General features: G+C 31.5%; 4 non-coding genes across 4 annotated transcripts; all 4 read left to right on the forward strand.

Annotated features, from left to right (window-relative positions):
* Positions 1-4,131: 4,131 nt before the first annotated feature.
* TRNAA-AGC (transfer RNA alanine (anticodon AGC)) lies at positions 4,132-4,204 on the forward strand. The gene has a single exon. It is a non-coding gene; the product is annotated as a tRNA-Ala (tRNA).
* A 70-nt stretch (positions 4,205-4,274) lies between these two features.
* Positions 4,275-4,356, forward strand: TRNAS-AGA (transfer RNA serine (anticodon AGA)). The gene has a single exon. It is a non-coding gene; the product is annotated as a tRNA-Ser (tRNA).
* Positions 4,357-14,208: 9,852 nt separating this feature from the next.
* TRNAA-AGC (transfer RNA alanine (anticodon AGC)) lies at positions 14,209-14,281 on the forward strand. Its single transcript has one exon. It is a non-coding gene; the product is annotated as a tRNA-Ala (tRNA).
* Positions 14,282-14,351: 70 nt separating this feature from the next.
* TRNAS-AGA (transfer RNA serine (anticodon AGA)) lies at positions 14,352-14,433 on the forward strand. The gene has a single exon. It is a non-coding gene; the product is annotated as a tRNA-Ser (tRNA).
* The last annotated feature ends 1,452 nt before the right edge of the window (positions 14,434-15,885 follow it).

The raw sequence follows: 15,885 nt of genomic DNA on the forward strand, positions 1-15,885 counted from the left end.
TTATATTAATTTTCAAGTTCTATTATTTTAATTCAAAATTAAACAAATACCAAATTCAATTTTTAAAATTGAATTTGAAAATTGAAAATTAATTTGATTTTAATTAATTAAATAATAATTTAATATCAAATATTAAATTAATCAAACACCTAATTCATACATGAATCCTATTCATGTAATTAATATTTAAATCAATATTTAAATATTATAAACTCTCTAATTTCATTTAGTTTTGATAAATTAAACGTTAATTGGATCGAATATAATTATAACCCTCATTGCAATTTGAATAATTCAAATTGAAATTCAATTTGAACACTTCAAATTAAAATCATTTTAAATTCACTCAATTTACTGATTCAAGGTGTTCATATTTTACGAGCTAGTAGAGGGACCTTATGAACCTACAGAGCTCCAACAACTTGAGATTAATTGACTAAACTCTTTAGATCGAATTAATCAATATTCGTTAACTACCGAGTCACACCACTATAGCTTGATAGTTGCACTCTCCTCATTGCAGATATATTTGCATCCACTTGATTTAACCATAATTAGTAAGTCGACCCTTTACCGATTGTTCGTAATAACGGCTGGGTCAAATATTAGTTTATCCCCGAAATTACATATTGGTTCTTAAGTTCCACTGATCCTCTAATGAACAATTGGTTTGTGATCCAATCACTAAACGGAATCCCTCTCGGGCGAATGAGAGGGTGGGGCCTCTTGTTCAAGACCTGAATCCAGCACTTAAGAGAACTGTTGGGGTTGATGCCCTAAATCTAGTAGGGTTCTATAGTTTGTAAATCTTGTATGAACAAACTTGTATGCGATTAATAATATTTGATATTTTATTCACTTTGTCTATAAAATATGTGATATTTTAGTTCCATTAACCACAAACCAATATACTAACATCCAAGGTTATCGTTGTAACTTAAACATGTATGTGGAGACATAAAGGTGGATCATGTTTAAGTGATAACCTAAATGGTTTGTAGTAGATGGATAGAGATAGGTACCTTATCCTTGTGACATTACGAGTATGGCCCGCTTTGTAGGTGTTACAAATATTGTAAAGTGCTACAAATGATCTGATCCTGATAATTCATGTATTAGACATGCGAGGGGGGGTATTCTATATAAAGGAGTTTGTATAAGACTGGACCACAGAATGCTTAGTCTCATTATATAATATAGAGACTTTCATTTCACTAGGATGACTATAGGTAACATGACCTTAATCTTGTGTGAGTTGTGAACTCCTGCATATGAGGCCGGTCATTTGATTTGTGTGGGTGTGAGTGGCCAGATCGTCAACTCAACAAGCCTACCATTTTGGGGATTCGTTTGATTGGGGAGCTGGGAACTCAGCTACACAAGATGAAATTCACTCATTTCCCAAAGTAGGGATAAGTAGATAAATTGCTCCTTTAAAGGCTGATTCCGGGTCTTGAACAATGTGGCACCATGCCCTCTCTTGGCCCGAGAGGGATTTAGTCATAGTAGGACTATGATCTATTGTTCATTAGAGGGATCAATGGTACTTAAGGAGTTAGGTGTAGCTACAGGGGCAAAACGGTAATTTGGCCCAACTGTACTTACTAGCAATATGTGAAGGGTCATCGTACTATTGATTGGCTATATCTAATGGGCATAGAAATATATCTGTAGTGCGAAGAGTGCAGCTGTCGATCTTTAGTAGAGTGCCCAATAGTTAACGGATGGTGAATAATGTAATTAAAGAGTTTAATTAATTATTCACATGTCGTTGGAGCTTCAAGCTACAAGTCTATAAGATCCCCTGGTAGCTCAAAAGGATTTAGTTGAGAATCAGTTTTTGGATTAATTTGAATTGTTTAAATTAATAAGAGGGAATTTAATTATATATGATATAAATAAATTGATTCAATTATATATGATATAATTCACATAATGTATTTGATATATTATAGTTTCATTGGAGGATTAAATATTTGAATGTGATTCAAATATATTTTCTATGAATCACATTCATAGTTGTTAAATTTAATATAAATATGATTTATGTTAAATGCCATAAAATAGAGAGAAAGAACTATGGTTTATATTGTATATGATGCAATATTAAAACTATGGTGGAATTTTACTATATGACATACATTATGACATATATAACATAATTAAACCATACATCATATGCATAATTTAAAGAGCAACTATGGACTGGGATTGAACTTCTAAAGCATTAATTAAATTAATATAAAGTTTATATTAATTTAATTAATCAAAACTACCTATTACATTAATAAATAGATAAAATGATTCGAAACAAGAGAACTGGGTCTTGAAAGACATATACCAAAGAGATATTTGGGAAAAAATCAAGAAGAAATCTAATAACTCATAGTTTTACATCTAGGATTTTATTTATTTAGTTTTTTTTTTTATTTTTATTGAATTTTGAAATATGATAACTTATTAATTACAATTAAGTGTCTTTATAATATCATGAACTACAAAATCAGCGACCCTATTAGGGACAAAATAGGAATTTGAAAAATATCTCATACGTAATCTGCACATAATTTGTTAAAAATCTTATTATTTTTTGATTTTGACATTTTTCCAAACGAAACCTAAATCGTGCCTACTCATTTAAATTCTTCTAAAATTTATATAAAACATCTTCCACACCAAGTTTGGCAATTTTTCCCGTGTGATGGTTTTTATCAAAGCTCCATTATTTGTAATGTTACTAATTGAATCATAACAACTCAAATCATATTAACTAACTTCACTGCTTTTCTTAGGTTTTTTTTTTTTTTTTTAATTTTTAGGTAGACACAACCTAAATTCTAAAAGTAGATAGAGACTCCCTTGCATGCACATATTCAATTTATATTAAAAATATTAAATATGTATGGGTATTGTCTTCAACAGGTTCATTTTTGAAAATTGACATATCGCAATGTCCATTGTCGTATTGTGTCATATATATTCATATCTGGTATTCGCGATTCTTAGTTCCTTTTATTACTTCAATAATAAAAAATATTCAAATTGCTAACAACTAATATTGACTCTGTTAGTATTAGATTAGATAATGCAATGTTTGATTTGAATGATCTATGGACAAGTTAGTATTTGGTGCTACTCCTGGTGAACAAATAGAGAAGAGTCAGCATCTACATTCAAGGGACACCCTAGTATCGAGTTCTCTATCACACAACAACAATTTGATAGATTTTCAAGTTCAGCTCAATATTAAGATTTTTGACATTAGACTTTCTTTGAAGAGTTTCATCAAATTGAAGTTCAACTCAAGTGAAAATGAATATTAATCAGGGGATGAAATAACATTACAAAAGTTTGAACACATAAGACACAACCATCCTACTTTGATGCTACCCTAATCACTAAATCTAAAAGCTTTAAATGATGGATATAAATTTAGTACTACCGATACTTGAGCAAAATGGACATCTCTCATCGGTTGACCTTGTTTTTTTAGTATTGCATAATTTCGAACTATCTTATCAAATTATATATATATATATATATATATATATATAAATATTAAAAGAATGAAATAACCTAAATCTATTAATATTTTTGAAATTTGTCCGAACAAGTTTCGTGATTTGATATCTTAATAAGTTTTGTGATGGTTTGATATCTTAATATAAATTAATACGATAAAAGCCTAAAATCTATTAATATTTTTGAAACTTGTACTGTAATGCAACCTAATTGGAGGAAGAACATAAAAGGGAGGGATTGAGGTGAAATCTCTTGAATCAATTTAGTAGCAACGATGAATTTGAGGAGTTTTGTGACATTGAAAAATCTCAAAATATTGTTGTGGATGATCTTACTTGTAATAATTTAAAATATAAATCATTTTGGAAGAAATTGGAGTTGACAACCATTCAAAATAGCAGGTATATTTTCATCTATTTCCATTAAAAGTGTTTAAATAAAAAGAAATCTTTTTGAAATTTGTTTCGGTCAATCTAAATGGACCCTATGGATTGATCTGTTTGAAGGACAAGCGTTGTTTTTTTGCTTTCATGATAATGTTCTTTTATTATCTAAAAAAATTTAGATTTGATTTAGTATAAAGTGTACCATTCAAATTACTATTCAAAAGGGGATGTAGCTCAGATGGTAGAGCGCTCGCTTAGCATGCGAGAGGTACGGGGATCGATACCCCGCATCTCCACTTTTTTACATTTCTTTTTGGCGAATTTAAACTTAATCATAATTTAAATTGCTTTTCCCTTCCCAATAGCGTGGGCGTGCCGGAGTGGTTATCGGGCATGACTAGAAATCATGTGGGCTTTGCCCGCGCAGGTTCGAATCCTGCCGCTCACGGTTTTGTTTTGTTTTTATTTTTGTTTTTCCTCGAAGGCAAATGCAATTTCAAACCTTATTGTAAAAATTGATTGAGGGACAAAATGAACCTATAACTAATGGAATGACAGCCATGGCAGATTCTTCTAAGGACGTGTCATCTAACGCTTCATGTGCTCCATTTTCGGCTATTGTTTCACTCTTCCAAGAATGTTTATTTTGTTTTTGGTTATTCTACGAGGTATAGTTTCTTTTATATCGGCGAGGGCTTTGATTGCGATTGAAATTGGGATTTCTGTTATAGACTGACTTGATTTCAATTGCTCATAATCCTTAATTTTTTGAATTTTGATTCTCTGTTTCTAGAAATCCACTTCCTCCTCCTTACCCAAGATTTTAGTCATAATTGGGAATTTTGTTTGTTTTTCAATTTCTATCGTTGGAATTTGTTATCAGTTCATAAATTCGCTATAAATTTCTCCTCATTACTCGGGATTTTGACTATAAGGACCGTTTGGTTAGAGGGAAAAGAGGGTGGGAATGAGAATGAGTTTACAAAGCCCATGCTTGGTTGGTTGAATTTGTTTATTTACCTTAGAAAAGACAATTCCTAGGTATCTTTTATCCACACAAATAAAGGAATTCCATACCCATGGAGAAGTGTGGGTTTGATCGTGTGATATTTGTAAGCAATCATGTAGATAATTTAAGCGATCGTATTTGGTTGTTCGAAGCGCCAACAAACAGATTCAAGGCATCTCAACAAATGCTTGATAGGGACAATCTCAATTTTCTTTTTAATTCTCACATACTATTCCCACACATACTATTTCCAAACATTGTTTTCTCATGTACAACCAAATATAGTCATCTTTGATTTTCAGTAATTTTATTTCTAAACATCTTTAATTTCTGGACATTGAGAAAGCCTCAATCCAAACGGTCCATAAATTGGAATGAATAATGTCAAGCCATTGTATGTGATGTGCACAAAAATGGAATGGGGCAATCAGTACACGCTTTATAAAAATACATGAATGGTGCAATGGTTAAGGGCGAGGAAGGTGGATTTGAGAGTGGGAGTTTAGGCAGCTGGAAGGGAGATGGAGATCTGTTGTTGATAGAGATGGAGTTCATATGGTTTTCATAAGAGATTCTTGTTTTTGTTTAAACTTAGTGGATAGTTTAGTAGTATTACATTATTAATTTCCTACTACGGTAAACTAAATAATTTTAATCGTAATCAAATTACATTTACAAATTATCTAAGTAAAAGTGATAAAAATAATTCCAATACACAATTTTTCATTATGAATGAATAAATGTGGTCTTAGTTTAAATCATGTTAGCTGGACCTTAAATTTTACCTCAACAAATTAAAGAAGTTCAAGATCAATAAATTGAAAAAGGGAAATAAATTAGTTGCAGATTTTAACTAATTGAAAGTGTATGTAAATACCTTTCATATATCTTCTTTATGTTTCCTTTTTCATATGCTTTTGTACTCGTGAGAACTTTAATCAATAAAAATCCCTCCAAGGAACTTGACAACACATCAACCATTTACAACAAATCATTCTTATTTTTTGTTTTAGATTCTTTATTTTATATTTATTTTATTAATTCTTTTAGAAGATATTTTGTGCTATGAGTATTATAAAGACTCAATTGCATAATCGAATGGGAGACCGATAGATAAATGATTATCTTGTAATATATATTGAGAAATTTTTATTTAATACGAGAGATAATGAAGTTATTATATATCAATTTCAAAATATGAAATCTCTTAGAGGATAATTGTGATGTATGAAAGTTAGTAAGTTTATGAATTGTTAGAACACTTATAAATTATTTTTATTGAATTATAAAACCGTCCGTCAATAAAATTTTTGGATTCACTACTGATTATAAACCAACTAGTAACCAGTGAAAATATATGGATTTAGTTGATTGCAAAGAAGAAAAATAAGCAAAAATAGATTACGGAGTTTAAGTCAAATTTCAACCCTTAGATAAATTTCCTTAAGCTATGGGACCGCATTGGAATCACATTGACCTTTTTGCTATGAACCGAGACCAACTCTATTCAGCCTTGATATCAAGTATCTTTAGCGACCTAAATAATTAGTCTAATATTTCTATGACTAACTAAATCTTAGATAGTTTCAAACATTCTCCTAGTCTTTAAGGTGTGCCTTATGTTTTTTTCTTTTTTTTCTTTTTTTTTTAATAGGAAATAGACGTGTACATTTGATTAAAAAACAAAAGAGAACAACATAAGGGCAAGGGTTGAGATAATATCCCCTCCATACTCCCAAAACAGACTATTGAATGATAGCTTTCTAGTTGTTAAAAATCATGGAAAGTTTATAATTACAAAAGAATTTTGTGTAATTTGTACACCACCAAGAGGTTAAATATTGCACAACCACCCAAAAAGAATTAAAAGAGACATACTCATCTTAAAAAATTATGTTGTTTCTTTCCTTCCAAATGCACCATAGAGTGTATGAGTAGCATATCTCCATAGGATTTTACCTTTGCCATCATAGGCAAAATTATCAATCCCTTCAAGCATCCAGTCATCTACTTTGTCAGTAAGGTACTAAACTGATCCAAATGTTTCAGACAAAAAAGACCACCCTTATTGGCATACTTATAATGAAGGAATGTGTGATCAAGGGATTCCTCATCTTTCAAACAAAGGTAGTAGATAGAGGGGTAGAGGGAAGAAGTTTTGAGTTCTCTCTGAAGCTTTTCATGAGTATTTAAGCTCACATAGGCAAGGGACCAGAGGAAGAATTTAACCTTTTTGGGTGTGCCTTATGTTTAAGGTCATATGACGTCTTATGTCTAGGCTCTTAGTCCTATATTTTGTGAGATATGTTTATATCTTAACCTTCCCAATATTAAGATTCAACATGTTACACCCCTTCCGAGCTTACTTCTTTCTCTCGGAAGCAAGCGTGAGGACAATAGATACCACCCTTTTATGATATCTACTACCTATCTCTACTGATTTAGCTTTAACTCAAACTTACCTAAAGATAAAATTAATTTCAAGTTTTCATACAACATAAATTAAAGTTCATATAGTTGAATAGGTTTTACACATCATTTGCCCAATCCATTCCCAATTACTAAATAAGACATTTAACTTGTGACAAACCTCTTCTCACAGCAACCCAGACTCTTCTGCTACCTGCGAAAGAAAACATAAGAGAAAAGAATAAGCTAGAAGCCCAGTGAGTAGTAAACAAATTTATAGGGTCTCTTTCAACCCTTAAGAGCAAGGGCTCAATAATAGCATATCAACATCACGAGGTTACTACTCAAATCTCAGGCTTTGACATATATGTTTCCTGTTATCCTTGCACACACGGTAGACAGTTAGCCTTATCTTCCTATATGTACATAGCTCTTCCCCATGTAGGCTCGGAAACTAGACCCTTTAGTCCTCTGACCATCCCACATGAGGTTCTTTTCACAAGCTTAGGAGCTAGGTCTTACGACCCTTGACCATCCTGTGAGATTCTACCACAGGCTCAGGAACTAGGCCCTCTGACCCTCTGACCATACCATGCAGTGTATTCTTTATCATCACACAAATTACATGTATACATGCACGAAAATTCATAGCAACAACTAAAGAAAATCCCACTCACAGTTTACTGGTTTTTCCCTTCTTCCTAACCTTCTGGCTTCTTGGTTTCTTTTGGAATCCCAGGCCTACACTAGCCCAATTTTAACTTAGAACCTCATGTTTAGGGTTAGAAATAGCCTGAGAATACCTTCATGGCCCTAAAATTAGTTTACCCACTCCAACGAATGTGAAACTAAGCCTTTGAACAACCTAAGATAGTTGTGGATGTAAGGTAGCCTTCCTTAGCACCAGTTGAACGTCTAGTTGCCCTCCACAGCCAAGTTAGACGCTTGATTTCTACTTTTCAATGCTCGGTCATCAAGTTAGACGCATGGTAGGCTACTCCAATGCATGGCCTTCCCTTCGAACCCTTAATTCCCTCCAACCATTCCCCTTTTGTATCTTTTTGAGAGAACAATGAGTTTTGTGATGAAAGGTGTCATTGAGGATATTTATATACAAACTCAGCTCATCCTTATCATTAACTCTAAGCCCTCAACGCATGACACCTCATTTTGCATGAAAAATTCAAAGTATTAACATTATGCACGGTCTAACGCAAGGTTCCTTGATACCTCTTACTTGTATACAAGGCTTATGTGTCTACACTATGCATAGACCAACGCATGTTATCCTCTAAGATGTCAATCCAAAACTTTTCATGCTCCACATTGCACCTTAGGCATCCACCTTAAGCTTTGACACTTAGTCAAATTCATGTCATGTTGCCACGTGCCTTACTTTGTTATCAACATGACCTTACTCCTTAAGGAACTCATCTCCAATGCATAGTTCCCTAAAGATGTCCAAAAACTTCCCAACTATGTGTTGATGATGATGCACAACGCATACCTCCCTTGGTTTGTGTATCAAGAACATTCTTTTGATGTTTATACCTCCCAAAGTAACTTTTCCAAATGCCTAACACATTGGATCATGTGTCTGAGCAGGTTTGGTCCTCAAAGTATACGTTCACCATGTATTTTCTAGGGTTTTTTAGTGTAACTTCTTCCTAAATAGTTGGCTCATGCTTTAATATTGCTCTTCATGTGCTTAAAATGGAATTCACATAGCCCTCTATGCGCCCACTCCACCTCCTATGCGTCCAACCCTCAAGTCCTTGGGTTTCACCCATCTATTATATCCTATGTTGTCCTATGTTTAGCCAAATTCCCAACCTGGACCTTTCATGTGTTCACTACCTCAGTACTATGCGTCTAATCCTAGTTTTCTCACTTAGTTGTGCATAGTTCAACGGATGGTTGTCCAACACTTAACCACTTCTTCCTCTATGCGTTAACCTAACTCTAGGCATCCCAAAATGATTCATTTATGCACCCAAGAAGGTCTATCTTGCCCTAGTATGTGTCCTAATGAGCCTATTCTTGTCCAAGCATGCATTCAAGGCTCCTACAGTTCCAATTATGCTTCCAACTCTAAGGTAACTCATCCAAAACTAAGTCCTTACTTCTAACGCATGAGATTTGAATCCCGAGCGAAAGCATGTGAACGTCTTGCATCCCAAAAATCAATTTTTACATAAACAAAATCAATGTACTAAAACAGAATATGTGTAGAATAAACATGTGAAATAGCATGCTTTAGAGAGAGAAAAGAGCCATTCTCACCTTTGTAGATTCCTAAGCTCCTAGAATGATCCTCTCGATATTCCAACGAATGACTCCTCCAACGATCTTGAACACGAACATCTCTTCGAAAAATCTTGAATAGGACCACGAAAATAATCTTGTTATTCTCAAGGATTCTAATAGAAGGATAGGTGGTATCAAACTATTGGAAGAGGGCTATGAAGCACATATACTTCCTGTGAGGCAAAGAATCAGTATCAGACACGTATCAGATACCGATACTTCTCAGATACGTATCTGACATACGATTTGACGTATTTATACTTTCAGATACTTTCCAGATACGTATCTGACACGCGATTTGACGTATCTATTTCTATGCGTATTTTTTTTAAAGAAAAAAAGACAAGTAACTTATCTAATCTTTCCTAATCTAAAATTAGGCAACCTATTTAAAAAGCTCACTACTCGATGAGTCCAAAACTAAAAGAAAAAAAAAATAACGGATCAAACCCTATACTAGAATCATCTAATCTCCATCTTCACATTTGAGTCCCCACAAAGTCCACCAAAATATAAACCATTTAGATATCTTCAACAATAAGTTTTTCGTTTATCTTCATACATCTCTCTCTAGTATTCTTCTTCTTCTTCTTCTTTGCAATAAGAGTCACTTTTCTATTACATTTTATTAACTATTGTACTTCAATATCTTAGATGTTGCTTTTTTGTATTGTATTTCAGTGTTTGCGTTCTATTTTTTTGCTAATTAACTTGTATGATAAATTTATCTATATCTTGTTTTTTTTAAAAAAAAATATATTTTTAACGTATCAGTATCCTCGTTTTTTAGAAATATATATATTAAAAAAAATATATAAAAAATGACGCATCCATATCTTAGTTTTTTAGAAATTGGCGAATCGTCGTATCCGATTGTATCCGTATTGTGTAGCCGTATCTGTATCTGTGCTTCGTAGGAAGAGGGTGAGGAGGAAGAACCTTTGGGAGAGTAGGGATGATTTCTTTTTGTGGCTTAGGGAAAATTGCACATGAATGCTTTCCCTAAAAGGGCCATAAAGAAGATTTTATATAGAGAAGGATCAACCCCTCAAGTCTTTTTCCAATTTTCCATTGTACACAATTGATTAAATAATACTTATTTAATTAATTAGCACATTAATTAAATAACTATTTATACATTAAATGTAATTTAGCGTATATATATATATATATATATATATATATATATATATATATTTAATTTTCATAAAGATCGTATGTTTATGTGCAACATCTCTCTATTTATTAATTAATTCTTTGTGAATCTAATTGACTTGAATTAATTATTTGAATCTCATTCAAATGTTTCTTTCCAACTTAATTTGAATTATAGATCACATCCATAATCAATTACATATTAATCATATTAATATACAATTTCCTCAAATTTGTACAATTCAAATCATTACTTTTTAATATCCTTTAGTGAGCTGACAAGTGGACTTGGTGGACTTGTAGGTCAGAAGCTCCAACGATACGAGATTAATTGGTTAAACTCATTAACCAAGTTAATCAATATTCGTTAATTGTGAGTACATTCCTCTAAAGACCTACAATTGCACTCTTTTCACTACAGATATATTTCTATGTCCATGAATATAGATTAATAACGACAAGTTAGTCCTTCATGAGTGTTCATAACTCCAACTGGGTCAAATTGCCGTTCTACCTTTGGGATACCTCTGACTCCTTAAGTACCCGTGCTCATTTAATGAATAACCTATTTATGGTCCAATTAATAAACAAAAATCTCTCTCAAGCCAATGAGAAGGTAGGACTCTTTATTTAAGTCCCGGAGACACTAGTTAAGGGAACATTCATCTATTTACCTTGAAGATGGGAAGGAGTGAATTTCATGGTGGTGTTCGTTTGTTTGAGAGAATCAATTAAAGAATTGTTCTTCAAAAGTAAGTGTCTTTAACCCATTTTCATTTTTTTTTGAGCATGCTATAAAATTTCTTCAATTAAATGCATACGGTTTCTATGTTGTTTCTATAAAACTTTTATTCTGTAAATTTTTGGGATTTGGGTCTGATCCTTACTTCTGATCAAGGACCTTTAATAGGGTTCCTTTAAGCATATTGTTTTTTTTACTAGACCGTCGTGTGCAAATCTATTGAAGTGATGAAACTTTCAAACAATTACTTATATATTAATGTGTGTTTTTTTCTTTTGGATAGTGCTAACACTGTTTTTAGCAACACTTGATTTTGTTTCTTTGTAAATAACTTAATCAAAGTTTGGTTACTAGTTTTCTTGTATAGTTAAGTAACCTTATTGGTATATATAAAAGTTCATAATTATGATTGTATACATATTTTGTGTCCGAATTGGATGAAACATAGGTGTAATGACAGGTATAAAGCAAATAGTTATCCATCATTATAAACAGTTTTTGACATTTCACAAATGTCATGAGATATATTAATATGACATTTGAATACTATCATCAACCAGACTTCAATAACTATAACTAAATGTCACAATTCAAGCATTATTAACACTTAAACATGTCATATTAATGTTTTTATGACAAATTTTCAATGTCAAGAAAAAGGTTTAATTGACAGAAAAGTAAACTTTTGGGTCTTTTTATTGACAATGGAAAATTGTCATAGATAATGTTACCATGATAGATAATAAATGTCAATAAATGTTTATTGTTAATTGAAGTGAAATGTCATGAAACAACCAATAATAACAGATTTTTCATGAGTCATCTATACATTTTCCTTGATGATTGATTCAAAGACAAAGAAAAAGTCAAGAAATGTGCTAATGACAATTTTTAGAATCATGAAAACCTGATTTTGTTGTAGTGTTGGGATTTTGAATAAAAATCTCTTTAAACTCTTTCCATGGATTAGAGTTGAACTGCTACCTTACTCATTTTTCGAGTTCTAATATCGTTCCCTTAAGATTGAAACAATTTAATTGACTTGAGGATTTAATATATTCCAATTGAATTGATATGATAATTTAGTATACTTGGAAGGATTGGGCTTTAGATTTTCTTGACAGGTAGAGGTTCTCTTTTCGGTAGAAGTTCTTATATGCATATGGAAATTTTCTAAGGTGTCTAACATATTGCTATGTCTTAATTGAGAATAAATGTGTATGAAAGTTCCAATACTAAAGAAAGCACTAGAAAAGAACACCTACAAAACATAATGAAAAGTTAGTTTAAATTGAATGAAATTATTTATGACTCGTTCGATAATCATTTAATTTATTTTATTTTTTAAAATTAAATCTATAGACATTATTTTCACCACTAATTTTTTTTTTTTGTTATCTACTTTTTATCGATAGTTTAAAAAACTAAGCCAATTTGAAAACTAAATAAAGTAGTTTTTAAAAACTTATTTTTGTTTTTGAAATTTGGCTAAGAATTCAACCATGATATTTAAGAAATATGCAAATCATCATAAAAAAAGTGGTGAAAATAAACTTAATTTTCAAAAACTATAAACCAAAAATAGAGATTACCAAATAGGACATTAGTTTTTCTTTTTCTAAAATCTAGATTTATCTGATCATGTTTGAATTTTTCATATGAAAACAATGTTTTTTAGCATGTTATGAACCATAATTTAGAGAATAAAGTAGCTATTGTTTAGATGGAACAAAATAGGCCTTGGTTCGATAACTATTAATTTTCTAAAATCATGTAGGTCTTTATTTTTTTATTAATTTTTTAACCATGGTTTTCATCTCTTCTAACTACATTTGATTTCTTATCCAATTTTTTAAAACGAAAACAAATTTTTAAAAATTATTTTTAAAATTTTCAAAACTAGGATTGGTTTTTGAAGACACATATGAAAAGTAAAGAACAAAAAATGGGTGAAAGAAGTAGTATTTATACTTTTTATTAAGGATAATTGCAATGCACAACATTTTTAGGAATAATAACAAAGTGTATAACATCATTTAAAAAAATTACAAATATAGCAAAGTCTATCAGCGATAAAAGTCTATCGCTAATAATCGCTGATAGACTTTGCTATATTTGCAATTTTTTTAAATGATTTTATACACTTGGTCATTATTCTACCCATTGATAGACTTTTACCAGCAAGATGATTTATCACTGATAAACTCCTACCAACAATATGATCTATCATTGATATACTTATCTAAATTTTATCATATTTGTCATTTTTTTTTACATTATGTTATATCTATTAATAGTTTGATTGCTATATTTGCAACTGTTCCTTTCATTAATTCATTTCAAACTAATATCATAGCTCTTTATCATAATGAGTTTAGCTCAATGATAAGTGACATATCTTCATTCTTAAAGGTTGGAGGTTCAAATATTGTACTAAAAAATACTACTCTTTTGTGTTTTTACTAAAAATAAATATATACATATATTATTCTCTATTCGTGTTGGTTCCTGTGACCACTATCTTTATAACAACTCTATAAATAGCGGATTGTAGATAACAACTATCTTTATGACAATTGCAGTATCTTTCTATTTTCTTTTGTTTTTCTTGATCTTTTTTGTTTCTGTTTTGTTTCTATTTTATTAATATATTGTTTATTTAATTTTATAAACAAAATGGGGATGTAGCTCAGATGGTAGAGCGCTCGCTTAGCATGCGAGAGGTACGGGGATCGATACCCTGCATCTCCACTTTTTTACATTTCTTTTTGGTAAATTTAAACTTAATCATAAGTTAAATTGCTTTTTCCTTCCCAACAGTGTGGGCGTGCCGGAGTGGTTATCGGGCATGACTAGAAATCATGTGGGCTCTGCCCGCGCAGGTTCGAATCCTGCCGCTCACGATTTTTTATTTATTAATAATTTTTTAATCATCTGGGTGGGGATAAATGATATTAATACAGATTTATATTTACTTATGACAAAGACAATAATAATGATAAGAATTTCTGGGAATACATTGAAAAAAACAAAAGTGCCGTGTCTTTAGGTTCAATATTTCTTAGTTCAATTCCATTATTTTAGACTCATCTTTATTTACGTTTTATGAACGTCGATACAATATTAAATAATATTAGCTCTATCTTAAAATTAATTGACAATGAAAATTAAAATGCAATCATAAGTTAGTGAAACAACATTTGTTTTCTTACCATTTCTTTCTAATAATTTTAATCTTTTTTTTTTAAATGTTTGAATTTTTAATCAAAATTAAAAATAAAAATAAAAACATGTTAGTATCATATATCCCCACCCAGATGATTAATTTTGTTTGTCTTCCGAGCATGGATCTCACGGTGTGAACTCTTGAGGACGTGACAGCTAATAAACTTTTATTCTCCCACTAAAGTGTTCTAAATGTTTGGGTATATTTTACTTAGGCAAGACGACTAATTTCATACAACCTAAGTCTAAGTAGTTTATCCAAATATAACTCTTATAATTGGATTTAACTTACAATGTCTAGGTGATAAACCATTTTATTATCTTACATCGTTCACGAATGCTCATAAAATCGGTTACCAACGCTCAATTATTCGGCTATAATCCCTAGGTAGGAGGTGTTCCGTAGACCGTCAACTTAAATACCCCCAACCTTCGACATGATTATATACCGGTTGAGTTTGTAACTATAGTTTTACAAGTTTAACGACCTATTTTAACTATTAAAACAAGCGGTTAACCTAAGTGAGCATGCAACTGTTCTTTGTTATGGATTTTAAATGTCTAACCAATTTTATAACAACTTACAAAATTTAGATATGCTAAACATCTACGACAAATAATAAAGGTATCTAATATACATACTATATATCATAACAATTATAACATTCTGTCAATGCATGTATCATGCTTCCTACGGTAGGGTTTAAATCTACATGACATACTGTATGCATATACATGAATTTATTTAATTATCACATACATCTCATGCATAAACAATTAAATACTAACTGTTATGGTTTTCGTTTTGGCATAAACAAACAAACAGATAGCTAACTATTACAAACAACTTTATAATTGTCTTTGAACCGCTCCAAACTAAACCCAAAGCAACTTGAACCGGGCTGGACGAGTCTGAACCGAACCAACCACAACCATTTGAGTTTGAACCAGATTGAACCTTAAGTAAATCGGTCGAACTGGTTGCTCTCGATCCAACCTCAATATGCTGCTAAGGCCGATCGTATAGCGCCTAGAGGTAATCGTCTAGTGTCATCGCCTTCGGTTGAGAGGAAGTACATGATCACATAATGTTTGCTGGAAGCTAGACGATCATTTAGCTCTATCGCATA

This window comes from Benincasa hispida, chromosome 3, assembly GCF_027475165.1.
Source record: "Benincasa hispida cultivar pf3 chromosome 3, pf3_genome.v1.1, whole genome shotgun sequence".
Classification (NCBI taxonomy): domain Eukaryota; kingdom Viridiplantae; phylum Streptophyta; class Magnoliopsida; order Cucurbitales; family Cucurbitaceae; genus Benincasa; species Benincasa hispida.